This window comes from Castor canadensis, chromosome 2, assembly GCF_047511655.1.
Source record: "Castor canadensis chromosome 2, mCasCan1.hap1v2, whole genome shotgun sequence".
Taxonomy (NCBI): domain Eukaryota; kingdom Metazoa; phylum Chordata; class Mammalia; order Rodentia; family Castoridae; genus Castor; species Castor canadensis.
In genome coordinates, this window is record NC_133387.1 from 137,355,439 (window position 1) to 137,369,224 (window position 13,786).

Consider the following 13,786-nt stretch of genomic DNA (forward strand, 5'->3'; position numbering starts at 1 on the left):
ACTATGGAATGACAAATGCAGGGTGGTGAGGATAGGAATCAAAATATCTGCCAGACTATAATAAATTTTATATGTTATTATGATACCAGCAATGGAAAATATTTAAATTTTAAAATAAGTTCAAAACAAATAGATTTTTTTTCTCCTCTCTTTCCTGCAGCCTTCTACTTAAACCAATACTAGGACTCTATTAAGATTTTTTGGTGAAAATTCTATTTAAATGATTTCATTTCTTTAATGATAACAGAGATAACCATCTGGAGAAAATGTGAAGTAGTACAGAGTGTTTAGAATATACTGTATTGGGTTCTTCTTCTTCAATTTCCTAAACAGCACATAGATTTCTGAAAAAAATTCATTTCTAAAAACCAATTCCACTAACTTCTCCATTGACCTTTTAATCTCTCTTGATCCTTATATTCAAATTGTCAAGTCGGGGAGTTTTTAAATCTTACACAGAGACTGAGAAAAATGCCTATTTTCTAGATTTTGTTGAGACACAGTTAGGTGAGGTTAAAGTGTTCTAATTAGTCATCCCACTACTGTGTTTCCTCATTTACAACCAAATGACACTCAACCAAGGGGGGGAGTTCTCCTCCTCCTGTGAATTCTCAGAAAATATTTAGAAATTACTTAGAATCTAATTTTTATACTCAGGGAACTTGATAAGAAGGAACCAGTTTCATCATTGCATATCAGAAATTACTTTTCATCTCAAGTCTTTTTTTTTTTTTACCCTGAAAGGGCAATTTTGATAAGATGTGAAGATTTTGGCCAACAAGAGGGAGAAAATGATTGCAAGCAGTGATCAATGAAGTTGGGTGAACCATGGTTATTTAGTGTTGTTTGAGAAATCTTGCCAATGACCAAATCATAAAAAATAGTAAGTACTCTGCTGTAAATGTGCTTTGAAACACTGAAGGAAAATCAAGTATGTACTATGATTATAGTTACATCATTATTCTGTGTGCTCAAGGATAGAGTATAAGGAAGGAAGACAATTGAAAATAGGTAATTCATTAATGTTATGGATTAATACGATTGTCATTTTATTCTTTGTTTCCAAACTTTTGGGGATAGATTGTGCTGGTAGAGTGGGTAGGGAGTAATGAAACATACCATAAAAGTTCCCCTAATTTTTATTTAAACTATAATAGGATCATCAAACTATATAAATGACAAATCCAAGTTTGAATAAATATTATATTTTTGGTAAATGTCATACATAAGAATTTAAAATGTTTGTTACCAATAAGTACCTTAACATACAACACCAGATATAATGACCTAGAAATTAATTCAACTAAATTTGCCTTGATCTTGAGAACTCATGGTTGACATTTGCCCTAAATAGGCATAATGAGCCCTTTCCATGGCCTATAAGGCCCCAGATGGTCTGACTCCTGCTTATTTCCTCTTGTTTTCTTCCAACAACTCCCGCTCTATCACTTATGGCCTTCTTGCTGCTCCTTGAACAAGTTCATTTCCATCCTAGGGCCTTTGTGTGTGCCCTTTTCTCAGTCTGGACCGTACTCCACTTGGTCTTCAATGCCTTCATTCAATTCTTACTTCAAATATGAGAGAAGCCTTTGGTGACCACACTGTCTGAAATTACTTCACTCCTACTTCCACCATCCCTAATAGTCCCTCTCCATCTCCTCATGAAGTCATTATTTCTACACAGCAAACATTTCACAATCTGAAATTGCCTTTATTCATTAGACTACTTGTTTGTCTGTCTTTCCAAGCCACCTCCATTGGTACATGCACTCTTGAATGTAAGATGCATGAACACACAGACCTTGTTCTTCTCCATCTCCCTGTGCACTTGCAGCACTGGAAACACCACTCAGTATTAAGCAGGAATTCCATAATATTTGTTGGACAAATGATTAAGTTGCATCTGGAAGACCCAGAATCTGAGATTTACCTGTCAAATTTGATCATTTTATGAAATTATTATAAATAACGTGGAACTAAAGTCTCTTCAGCATTAAAATCTGTAGTAATAATAATAATAATAGCCATCAGCAGAATGAGTACAGAATATTGGGGAAAAGTTTCTTCTTTGGAAATGTAATTGCTTTCTGCCCTTGGATGAGTCACTCTATTTGAAATGGAAAATCTGGTCCTCATATGCTAATTTAAAGGGGATGAGATAAGGCCAACACAAACACACAAAGGGTCTCAAAGGAATAAGCCCATAAGATTAGAACTTGCACTTAAAGGACACACTGGCAAAATACAGGAAGATTGTGTATATTTCTGTTTGTGTACTATATTTATACTGTTATGGAAGAACCACTCTACAGATGTACATGCATTCAGGTCAGTGTATACCAGATTTGATCCTACCAATCGGCAAGGCAGAACTTGTGCCTTAACAGACCATATTGGGTCATTCATAAAGGCACCATTAAGTGATTGTAGGTAACATTTTTTTCCTTTTGTATCCATTAGTATGATTCATTTTAAACTTTGGTGTTGTCATAGAGTTTTTCCAGACCACTCCAATATGACATGCTCTCTCCACTTCTCTGACATCCTGTATCAATTATTGATAATTAAATGCATCCTGCCTTGTGCTATTTTTGTTGTCTTGAGTTCTTATTGGGATTCTTTTTGTTTTTGTTGTTTGGAACTGTTGCTTAAAAATTAAGATGCTTTGTCTCAACTTGCCAAATAGATTTTTTAGGCAAAGATGAAATTTCTTTATTCCTACAGCCCCCAGCACTGTGCCTTACAAAACAGACAAGCACTACATATGTTCCTGATAGCAATTCTGGAAGGCAAATGCCACACCCAAATGTCCCTTCTCAACTCCCTCTTGTCAGGTGTGAGATGCATAGATATTTGTGAGGAAACTGAACCACTTTCCTAGTCTTTGTGATTATTGATCTGGAGCAATGTTTTGCTGTCCTAAGCATAAACATATTGCTTGCTTCTCTGCCATCAGAGATTAAATCATTGACTGTAATGAGCTAGAATTAAAACTACCTAGTTCTTTGGGTTCTCAAATAAAAGGAAAACCACATTCATTGTGGTGGTTTGTTTTTGTTTGTTTGTTTTTTTCCTGTTTCTGTGAGCCATAGCAAATTGTGATTATTCTGTCTGCAATGAATAGATAAAAAGTCCTTCTCTTTCTCATTATTAAGGTTTCAGGCAAGAGTGCAGGTAATTTTATCTCTTGTAAAGAATATTTATTTCATCTTGGGTGAGCAGGAAAGAGTTGAAGTAAGGCTAAAATCTATTCTTTAAGAACCCACCCTTTTGGGCCCTTTCTGTTTCTGGTTTGGCTTGTAATTCATTAAATTCCCTTAGCAAAACAGATGGCATTTCAAGACACACGTGGACAGAAAGAAAATGCCTGACCACAAAGAGATGCAGCTATAAAACCAATTGAATAATGAACTTGGATGTAGGAGGACCTTTATTATTTTTTTTTAAGAAAGGATTTGCAGTAAGTAAACAGGAACACCTCAGATTCCAGAAGGAAAAGTTACAATCTATAATAGCAAGAACAGAAATAGCCAGGATCTAAGTTAATTTTTCTTTTTCATACAAGATTTTCAGTTGCAAACTGTGTCTCACTGTTTAACGTATAATCGGGCTTGTCATCTTCCCCTTAAAATCTTGTGCAAACCTTCAGAGAACCTAAAATTTCTACCTGGTCCTTCACGATTGCCCAAATACATGCATCCTTTTCTTCACAATACAAAGCTGTCTTCTTCATAAACTTTTTGGGGATCACCTCAGCTTGCAACAAGTTCTCCTAACTCCTATAATTGTGACTGCATAGCAGTCTTATTGAGATCATAACATATCCAGTAGTTTTTAGTTCACAAAGGAAAACAGATTGAATAAACAAAATTTGCCATCCCTTGTCAGTACATTTCCAAGTAGAAGGTGTCAATGGTGGAAGCAGAGGATGAGTGAGTTTCATGCAAAACCCCAGAGTCCTGTGACTGCAGTGCCTGTGATGGTATCTGGGAGGTGACTCAGTGGGGCCCAAAGGCTATAGGTTTTAAGGAAGGGTAGGATTAAATCTGAAACATGTCTCCTTCTCTTACTACCTGTGTGACTGTACTGGTTTTCTGTGGCTGTTACTATCCAAGTCCTAGTGGTTTAAAACAGAAATTTATTGTCTCCCAGTTCTCAAGATCAGAAATCTGAAATCAAGATATTCTGTAACGTATCCCTGAATTTCCTCTGAATGTCTCTTATGAGGATACATGTGATTACCTTTAATACCTACCAGTATAATCCAGAGTGGGCTCCTCTTCTCCTTAACTCAATTACATCCTTATAGATTTTAGAGATTATATATTTTGGTGGACCTTCATTCAACAAATATAGTGACCTCACTGAGGATAGTCAATTTTTGTTGTCATTCTATTTGGAAAAATAAAGTAGAATGCATTTTCCATTCAAACCATGTTCTGCAGCATCACACAAATGGCAAAAGTCTTTCTCTGGATGCTATAATAAACTGTAATAAATTCAGCCCTTGAAGCAATTCATCCCTAAAGGTGTCTCATGTGTGCTCAATAAGAAATAAACAGTTATGTGAAATCCGCTACCTGTCCCCCAGGTGTTGTTGGTGATACCTGCTGTTCTTGCTTCATGTCAAGCCTCTGCTATCAGTGCCCAGGTTCATGACAAGGGCTACATCTCCTGATGTTTTCACATCTATCAGCATTACGTTCCTGGTCTGCTTTTCCCTTCTTGATTTGAGGCGATGCCGGTCTGCTGCCATGGTGAGCCATGTGAGGCCATCACTGTGATGTGACTGATTCATTTGAGACTTCATGTCTGAAGTGGTTCTGTGTTCTAGTCCTGCATGTGCACAAACTATCCTGTACTCTTGCCAAAATGGGAAGGCTCTCCCCTACCCTTTAATTTACATATCTCTTTAACAGATAAGTCCTAGACTTATAGGTCTATGTAAACTTAGGACAGAACACAAATCAAAGTGACAGCCCTCTGAATTGCCCCACTCCACAGATTAGTGAGGGACTGCCATGAGCCAAGTGGGTTTTTCTGAATTAGCACCCTATTAGAAAACTCATAAGTCCTACACATAATCAGATAATTCCATAAATTAGAGATGCATGAATCCCAGTGGATGAGTAAGACTGAGTCTCAAACTAGAATACTCCATTTCACTACTCCTACACCACCTCTACCACTCACAAACACACACATCAAAGTACTTTGCACAGCACCTAAATATGGTAAGTACTCAGTAAACACAAGAACTTCTTCTGAACTATACTCAACAGGGTTTTGCACCCAACAGGTAGTCAATAAATACATTTTAACCAATGAATAGCTGAATTTCTATTATATAAGGAAAATGCGTGTCTGGAATTATCACAACGAAACTCACTTGTGCTATTAAAGTATGCTAATTCAAAAATATAATAAAACTACTTTTAAAAGGAAAATGGAAATATGCCTGATAAGAGGTAATCATTTAAACTTGGCATCTCACTCTAAGTTCCCCCACTGTTAATTGTCTGGTCATTTAATAATAAAGACCTACATATAGACTTTTACATATGCATTTTTGTGCAAATAATCATCCACCTGCAAATGAAATTTTTACTACCTAGACACTTCATTGCCAGTTATGCTAAACACTTTTACAAATTTATGAAGGAGAATGGTCTCTGACTTTGTGTTCTAAACCCAGGAAAGGGTCCTGCCAATTCTGCTATGATATTTACTAGTGGTTTCTCCAGGAATATTGACGTATATTTTCTAATGCAAATGCTCATATTTGCAATTTTTCATGGAGGAAAAAGATAAAGATATAAATTAATTTTGATTCTTCTGCAATTTACAGGTGCTTCAATTGACAAATATTATATCTATTTCAAGATACATAAAGTGATGTTTTAATATACATACATGTTGCGAAATGACTGCTACAAACAAGTTAACGTATCCATCACCTCACATTCCTACCATTTTTTGGATGTGGTGGGAGCCATTCTCTCATACTCAAGGATACCACACATTATTAACTATAGTTACCAACTACAAATAACTATTGTTGTTAACTACAGTTGAAATCCAGAACTTATTCATCTTATAACTGAAATTTTGTTCATTTTGATCAAAATCTTCCCATTTCTTCACACCTAATCCCTAGCAACTACCTTCCTATTCTCTGTTTCTATGAATTTGATTTCTTCAGATTCTACAAATAAGTAAAGTCATGTAGCATTTATTTTTTTGTGCCTGGTTATTTTACTTTGCATAATGTTCTCAAAGTTCATCCGTCTTGTCACAAATGGCAGGATTTTCTTTTTAGGGCTAAGTACTATTCTGTTGTAAATATAAGCGTATCAGCAGACCCTTATATGGTTTCGGTATCTTGGCCATTGTTTATAATACTGCAATGAATGTGGGAATTTAGATATCTTTTCAAGACACTGATTTCAATTCTTTTGGATATATATGCCCAGAAATGGGATTGTTGGGCCATAAGGTAGTTCTATTTTTAGATTTTTGAGGAACCTCCAAACTGTTTTTCTAAATGGTTATATCAATTTACAACCCCACCAAGAGAGTACAAGCATTCCCCTTTTTTCCACAAGGATAAGAATTTTTGGTGTGTTTTAGAAATAAGAACCTGAAGACCTAGAAAATTGTGATTTGCTCACATTAGTGTAAAAGCTTTGTGCCCTCCCTGCTGCAAAGCTGGGATTGTTTCCTAAGTGATGTGCCTAGTTTCCAAGTACTTATTGTAATTTATGTATCATGGACCAGTAATCATCCCCACCTCCTGAAATCATTGGAGACTGACACACTCCATGTCTGGTTAGGGCCAAAGGAATTAAAGTAATTATGATGTAAACATGTTGGTATTTATGCTAACTGCTTGCTAGAAAATGCAACCTAGAGAAGGTAAATTGACATAAGGCCTTACCCCCAGTCTGTTGTCATTAAACATTTGAAGACTGAAAATCCAAGGTTGGCAAGTCTATAGGGGAAAAAAGACTCAAAAATGTAACTAAATGTAGATTTAGAAGCAAGAGAAGGGTTTGGAAAAATAAGGGGCTGTTAAATTAGAGGTAAACTTGTAAGAGTTGAACAGAATATATGGGAAATAGGCACGGCATTGTTTCTCTCCCTTGATCACATCTCTTTTACATATCATGACATTTTGCTTGGAATTAGCACATTGGCTCTTCCCTTTCCCTGCCAGGATGTGAAGAGAAAAATCAGTAGAGTTCTGTATCAGCATGGGTGTGTGTTTCTATAAAACCTAAACCCATAGCATTAGCACCATTTAGTAGATGTGCCTCCTGGTGCAGGAAACAGAAAGAAGACAAGGTAGAACCCCTTCCCCTACAAGCTCTATGGTCTGGGAAAACCTTTTTGCTTCTATGGACCTTAGTGGTTTTCCTCATCTGTACTACTGAAATAGTAATACTAACAGTGTTGTTGTGAGGGTCAGATGAGATGGTTTATGTAACGTTTGGTGAAGCATAGACTGGTGCACATTTTATGTAAATAACGGGCTTGTGCCCACATTTGTCACTTACTGCACTTGATCTGACTGCTTTATTGGGATTATAGTACAGTCAAGGAACTCAGCTTCAACTTCCTCCTTAATGTAAATTATATGGAAAACTGTAAACTCACACCTATGTTTCTTTATTACTGAAAAAGTAGTGAAAGTGAGTTCTATCATTTGAGGGATGTTTTGGGGAGAGCAGAATTTGTCCTGAGTTAATAGTAGAAACCATTTACCAAATGCATTCAACCACAGAATAAAATGGTCCATAGACAAGTGGCAAAACCCCCCTTGATCACCAGCTCAGCAGGGATGCAAATAGTAAAAAGCAAGAATTACCAGACTCATGGACTTAGTTTAAGTGGGTGAATGTTGGAATCTAAGAGAGACAGGTGAGCAAGGCCCAGAGGCAACCAAGGTAGACTCGAAGGTCAGAGGGAGTAGACCTCTTTCAACTGCATCCACTTACCCTCTCCACTAAACTGGGAAGCCCTTCTGGATGTTGCCCTAGACAGCTGTCCGTACAAAAGCCCTACATTTTCCTTTCCATCCATCCTTGAACTTTTGGAGTCTCTGCCAAATTCCTTACTAGCATAATAGCATACCTGCTATAGAGAAATAGCCTGCCTTTGTAAAACCCATTGCTATACCAAGAAAGGGGCAATGGGAGCTATTTGCCTGGTAGGGAGAAGTACTTTATCACTGAAATTATTGAGAACTGTCACACTACATAGTGTAATAAAACACAGAGCAACTTGTAGTTGGATTTATTATTATTTTTAAATCTCTACAGGCAGAGAATCCCAGGCAGAGTTCCCCGCCTCGTCTGAACCTGGACTTTTGGATCAAATGCTTTGAGATTTATTTTTTGGTGGGGGTATGGGGGTAGAATGAGGGCATCAGAATGCTTTTTAGGTTTTTGGTTTTTCTTTTTGAGGAATTTTCTTAAATTAGGGCACTTAAACTTATTCAGTTATACGTTAAACAAGTGTTCAAGAGATGCTGTAAGATTAAGCACCTGTGCTAGAGAAGCCCTGTTCCGTGCCTGCCAGAAGCTCATAAATCTACACATCTGGATTCTCCAGAAGCTATTTGTGTATTTATTTGTTTAAGTATTTATCAAGTGAATATCAATTCATTGTGCTAGATATTGGAGATAAAATTAAGAAGAGCAAAAAAAAAAAAAAACAAAAAACAAAGCTACTTTGTGACGGGGCATAGTGGTACATACCTGTAATCCCAGCTCTGTTTGGGAGGCATAGGCCAGAGGATTTTGAGTTTGAGGCCAGCCTGGACTACATAAGGAGTCTCTGTCTCAAAAAAAATCAAAATGACAGCAAAAAAGTTTCATGTAGCTTCCAATCTCCTGTCTGTGTTTGCCTCTCTTATTTATATATGTTGTATCACCCAAACTCCATCAGTTCTTATTGTCTTTATGGTTTTTCCTAAACTGGTATATAATGAGTACTTTTATTTATTAAGATTTTCTTTCAATTTATTCATTCTTAAATTTAAAATTATTCTATGAGCAAATACTTAATACTATACATGAAAACTCCTGGGCTATGTCGTAAGCATAAACATATAAATATAAATATGACACAAACAACAGCTTATTAATAAATTCTAGATGTACCTTGTTATCTGCCAGCATCCATGTTAGTTAAAAGAGAGAGTAACAAAGGTTAGCAGTACACTGTGACATGATAGGACATTTTCTGTAAACTCATCAGAATCATTACAAAAGGAAATAACATTGGTCCTGTTTGTCTTGGCGTCACACCAGCCCATGTCTTTGTTGTACCTGTCACAGTCTTGTGTACCTAGAGTAAGTGTCTTCCATGCTTTCTGAGGCCTTGAGCGAGACTTTCCACTTACATACTGACAAACATAAGGAGATATGTTTGGTTGAAGGCCTGGAATTGCTTGGATAAACTGGAATTATAAACTTAATTCCAATTCATTTTCTCTTTCTTTAGCAATCTGCAGATGGCATATTTTCACTGCATTTGTGGCTATCCCAATATCTTTCTCTTTATTTTCCCCCCATGTCCTATAGAATGCAGAATCCCAGATCTCTTGGTCACATATTGCAGCCCGGAATCCTAGGGAAACTCAAGACTCCTAACAGTAAGTCATGGGTTTTGTACTATTGTTCTCTTTGGTATGGGATGGTAGTAATATTTGATTTTGTTTGAATTTGGAAGATTCATTCTTCTTCAGGAGATACTTAATCCAATCTGGATTTTTGTCTCAAACTGATATTAAATGAGCTTGACCAAGCAATTAGGTTGGACTATGTTTCAGATTGGATCCTTGATTTAGTATAGAAATCTTGGTATATAGATCAAAATACAAATTTTATTATTTTTTAAAGCCATCTTTGTCAAATTAGAGAAACACAATAGGAGGAAAATTAAGATAAATGATAAAAGCACTACTTACAGCACACTGAGTAAAATCTAGGTCAGTTTGTTGTATGCCATACAATAAAAAGCTATGGGATGTTTCCAGATTTTATTCAGTGTAAAGTGTACAGTTTCAATAGCCAAATGAATCTGCTATGTCTACCAGGCAGTCTACATAGCAGTTCTGTGGTGTCCATAGCGGGAAATACTCCTGGTTATGACCAAATGACAGAAGCAGCAACCAAGTGCCAAAGAAAGGCAGTTAACTGGCTGGAATGAGTGACTACTTTGCTTGTGAATATTGAAGGGAGCAAGGAGCCCTATTTGTATAGTGCCATGGTATAGCATGACTGAGGGGGGCTTCATGGTGACTGTGAATACCTTTACACACCTGACAGGACCCTGGTACACTCTCACTGTCAATGACTTGAAAGCATTGCTGACATTGCGCATCTGGAGTCTGTTATTCCCATAAATGTTTCTCCAAGATTCCAGTACTTTTTTATAAAAAAAAAGTCTTCCTCCTCCCCACCGCCAAAAAAAAAAAAGAGATGGGACTTTATCTTTTTATTAACTTGTTTTCTTTTAATTGTTACTTCTTGAAATCAAGTTCTGATATACATGTTTAAATTTAAAAATCACTCAGTAATTTTCTTGGTATTTTCAGTTTTTGTGTCCTGAGCAATCTACTCCAAAGACTGCTGCTCTAGCACACACGTGGCCTATCATGATTTAGGTCCACTTCTGTTAAGTTCTCCACCAGCTGAAAGGTTAATTCTCAGACAGAGGCTGGCTCACCATGAGATGTCAGTAGAGAGCAATCTGACCTGAGTCAGAGAAGGGGCTGGGCCAAGTGGGAGGAGTTAGTGACTCACTTGATTTTCTTCTTTGTTTTGATCAGGTATCTTCCTAGAAAGGAGGCTAGGTGTGTCTATTACAGAATGTCTCAGGTGAATAATATCCAAGGTTAACAAAAGTGCATCAGGAGGAAGAAAGACAAGTCTTGAAATATACCAACCTCCTTCAGAGGTGCAGAGTTCTCTCTCTCTCTCAATCACATGCACACATACCCTGTACACACATGAGAAGACAGAGATAGAAAAGGAGCCAGGGAGAGGGATAAAGAAGAAAAAGAAGGAAAAAAGCAAATCTAAGATGGATCATCAGGCAGAAGGTGATTACAACTGATGAGGAGCTGCATAAAACAACTAAGTTTTGAGGCCACAACAGTTGGTTTCACCTTGCCCATCCTTCAAGGAACCAAAGTGCCACTGGAATAGACACCAGGGTAGGTTCTAACATCCTGTCCATGCTAATCTCTGCTATTATATATAAAAATCAGAATGTGTTAAAGATGAATGGGATTTTAAAAAACTGCCACAAGGAGATGATATGTCTTGCCTCAGGTCACTTAGCTAACTATTGGCAGTATTAGGATTAGAAACAAGTTGTCCTAATTGTCAGTTAGACCATCCTTTCCAAATCAAAAGATGGGGGTAATTTGATATTTTCTTCCAAATAGAAAATATATTAAAAGAGTCTGAAATATAGTAATTCTCATATTTCTAAATTAATATGTTAGCCTATGAGACAAAAATCAGGACCACAGGGAGTATAGGATATCATCTTTGATTGCCTAGTAAGTTAATATGGTAATCATGGCAATTACACGAGCTCATTGAGTAATTTTATCCTTAGAAGATACCTTGGCAGCTATGTATTGTTTTGTTAGCTTTTTTTTTTCCTAAGCAGGAAGTCTGATATAGGGAACCAAATGGTATAATGTACTGTGCTCCAACTTTTCTCATCTTAAAGGGAAATCTTTTATGAAAATCAAATATGCAAAACAAAGTGGGGAGGGGACAGAAACCTGAAAGAAAGTGAAGGTATTAGAATGTGACCTGATTCATAGCAATGAAACATCCAAAATGGCCCCGGATCATATTGGAGGAATGTGAAGGCCTTGATATAGTAGAAAGAATTGGGTTTTGTAGCCAGAGACTGGAGTCTTGGCAACATTGACTTTGTGACCTGTGTGTCTTGGTTTTTGTTACCTTCAGATGCCTCATCTAAAATTTGTCAGTAGCATTGATACAGTAAGTGAACTTAAGCATTAAATGAGACACATGTATATAGCAGGAGCTAGGTGAAGAATGGATATTAAAAGTGTTAACAAAGTGGGAAATGTTGATTTAATGATTGAAACTGATCTCTGCAGTCTGAAGTAGGAGGTTGAAATACTTTTATAGTTGAATGTGCTTTTGTCCTGCCAAGAACTACCTGCCTAGATGCTTATGATTATGTAGACTTAGAGTAAGTGAAACCATTTTTCTAGAGAAAGAGCTTATGGGTGCATTTTTACTCTGTCTAGTACCTAACAGTTGAAACTGTGAGTGAAGTTAGACAGTGCCCAGTTCCTGCAAGAGTCATGGGAGCTTGCAGGAACAGCAAGGCAAAAAATACCTTGCTAATCCTGTTGACAACCTTGGCAATGTGGACCAGTGGGACAGGAGTCAGACAGTCCTGTATGGGAAGAAATGGTGGCCTTACACTGCCTCACAGCTTGCAGTACCTTGCTATTCACAGGTCTTTCTTCTCAGCTGCTATAGAAGGAAGGCTTTGGTTCTGGTCCAAAACCAGTACTGTATAAGACATTGGATTTGTGGATCCCAGTAGACCTTTGATAATACCTAGCCAAATCAGAGTCAGCATCTCTCCAGAGAGACTGTGGCTGGGCCAGGAAGACCCAGGGCCAAAAGACACCAAGGCCAAACTTGGGAAAGATCTACATCACAGGTTGAATCCAATAGCCATGCTCGGGTCCCCTGGTACTCATTAAACAGTCTGAAAGAAAGACCATCTCTAGCTGCTTCCTCACCATTCCCCAGGACATCTATATGCAAAACAGAGATTTGATGCCAACATTTATGCCTCTTCATAAAGTATCAACTTGAATTTTTCATGCATTGGAGAATTGGGGTTAATGCTCAAAAAGAAACCTTCTTACAAAATAAAACTAATGAAATAAGGCTCTGAACGGATTTCAGAACCATGTTTCACAAACTGCCTAGGGTTCCCCGGAAGGGAAAGGTTTGCTCTGATTATCAGAAAACTATGGAGGAAAAAATGACTACACTGCTAGAAACTCATCTTTGTTTTTGTTTGTTTGTTTTTCTTTGGTCCAGAAACTCTATCTTTCCTTTTTGGTCTCTTAAAGTATCTATTTGTGACCATTCCATGATGGTAGCTTTGTAATCTCCAATTCTGGCTTGTACATGGAGGGAACAAACTTGTTGGCGAGCTCGTGGAATCTGGAAAGGCCATGCCTTTCCCAGCTGGCCAGGAGAGCCGGAAGTCTGGAAAGCTGTCCACAGGCTGTCTGGCAAGGGTAAGGGAAGAGAAACGAAGGAGAAGGCTTAATTCCTAGCTGGCTGGACCTCTTAAGGTGGCCTCCTTTCCCTTTGGCTCATGAGGCAGAATAGAATGCCAAGAATTTTGGCTTAGTTCCTGTCCATTTGTCACCTTATTTGGGGGCCCACGGAGAGAACTGAGTCTAGATGAAGTGGACGGCTGATTGTAATAGGGTTCTGCCTGAGCCATGAGGAAGACAGGACACATCCTGTCACTACTGGGGTCAGAGTCTCTTAGCCAGAAACCTCTCTTCTTTCAATTTAGAGGCATCGATTGAGGAGTAAATGCCTTAATTAGTTGTAGAATGCTTTCCCAGTACTTTGGAGATCTTCTCAATTTTCCCATGAAATAATCATTAAAAAACTACAATTTTTTTTTATTTCTAAGCAATGCAAACTTTATTACATAAGAACCATGTGGCATTAAGTTTTAAACATGT

At 37.5% G+C, this 13,786-nt stretch overlaps 1 protein-coding gene across 1 annotated transcript in view; it reads left to right on the forward strand.

Annotated features, from left to right (window-relative positions):
- Positions 1-13,786, forward strand: part of Sema6d (semaphorin 6D) — a 577,504-nt gene that overhangs the window by 257,429 nt on the left and 306,289 nt on the right. Inside the window, exon 3 of the mRNA XM_074065875.1 lies at positions 9,588-9,658. The gene's annotated coding sequence lies outside the window, so the exon portion shown is untranslated. The remainder of the gene's footprint in view (positions 1-9,587; positions 9,659-13,786) is intronic.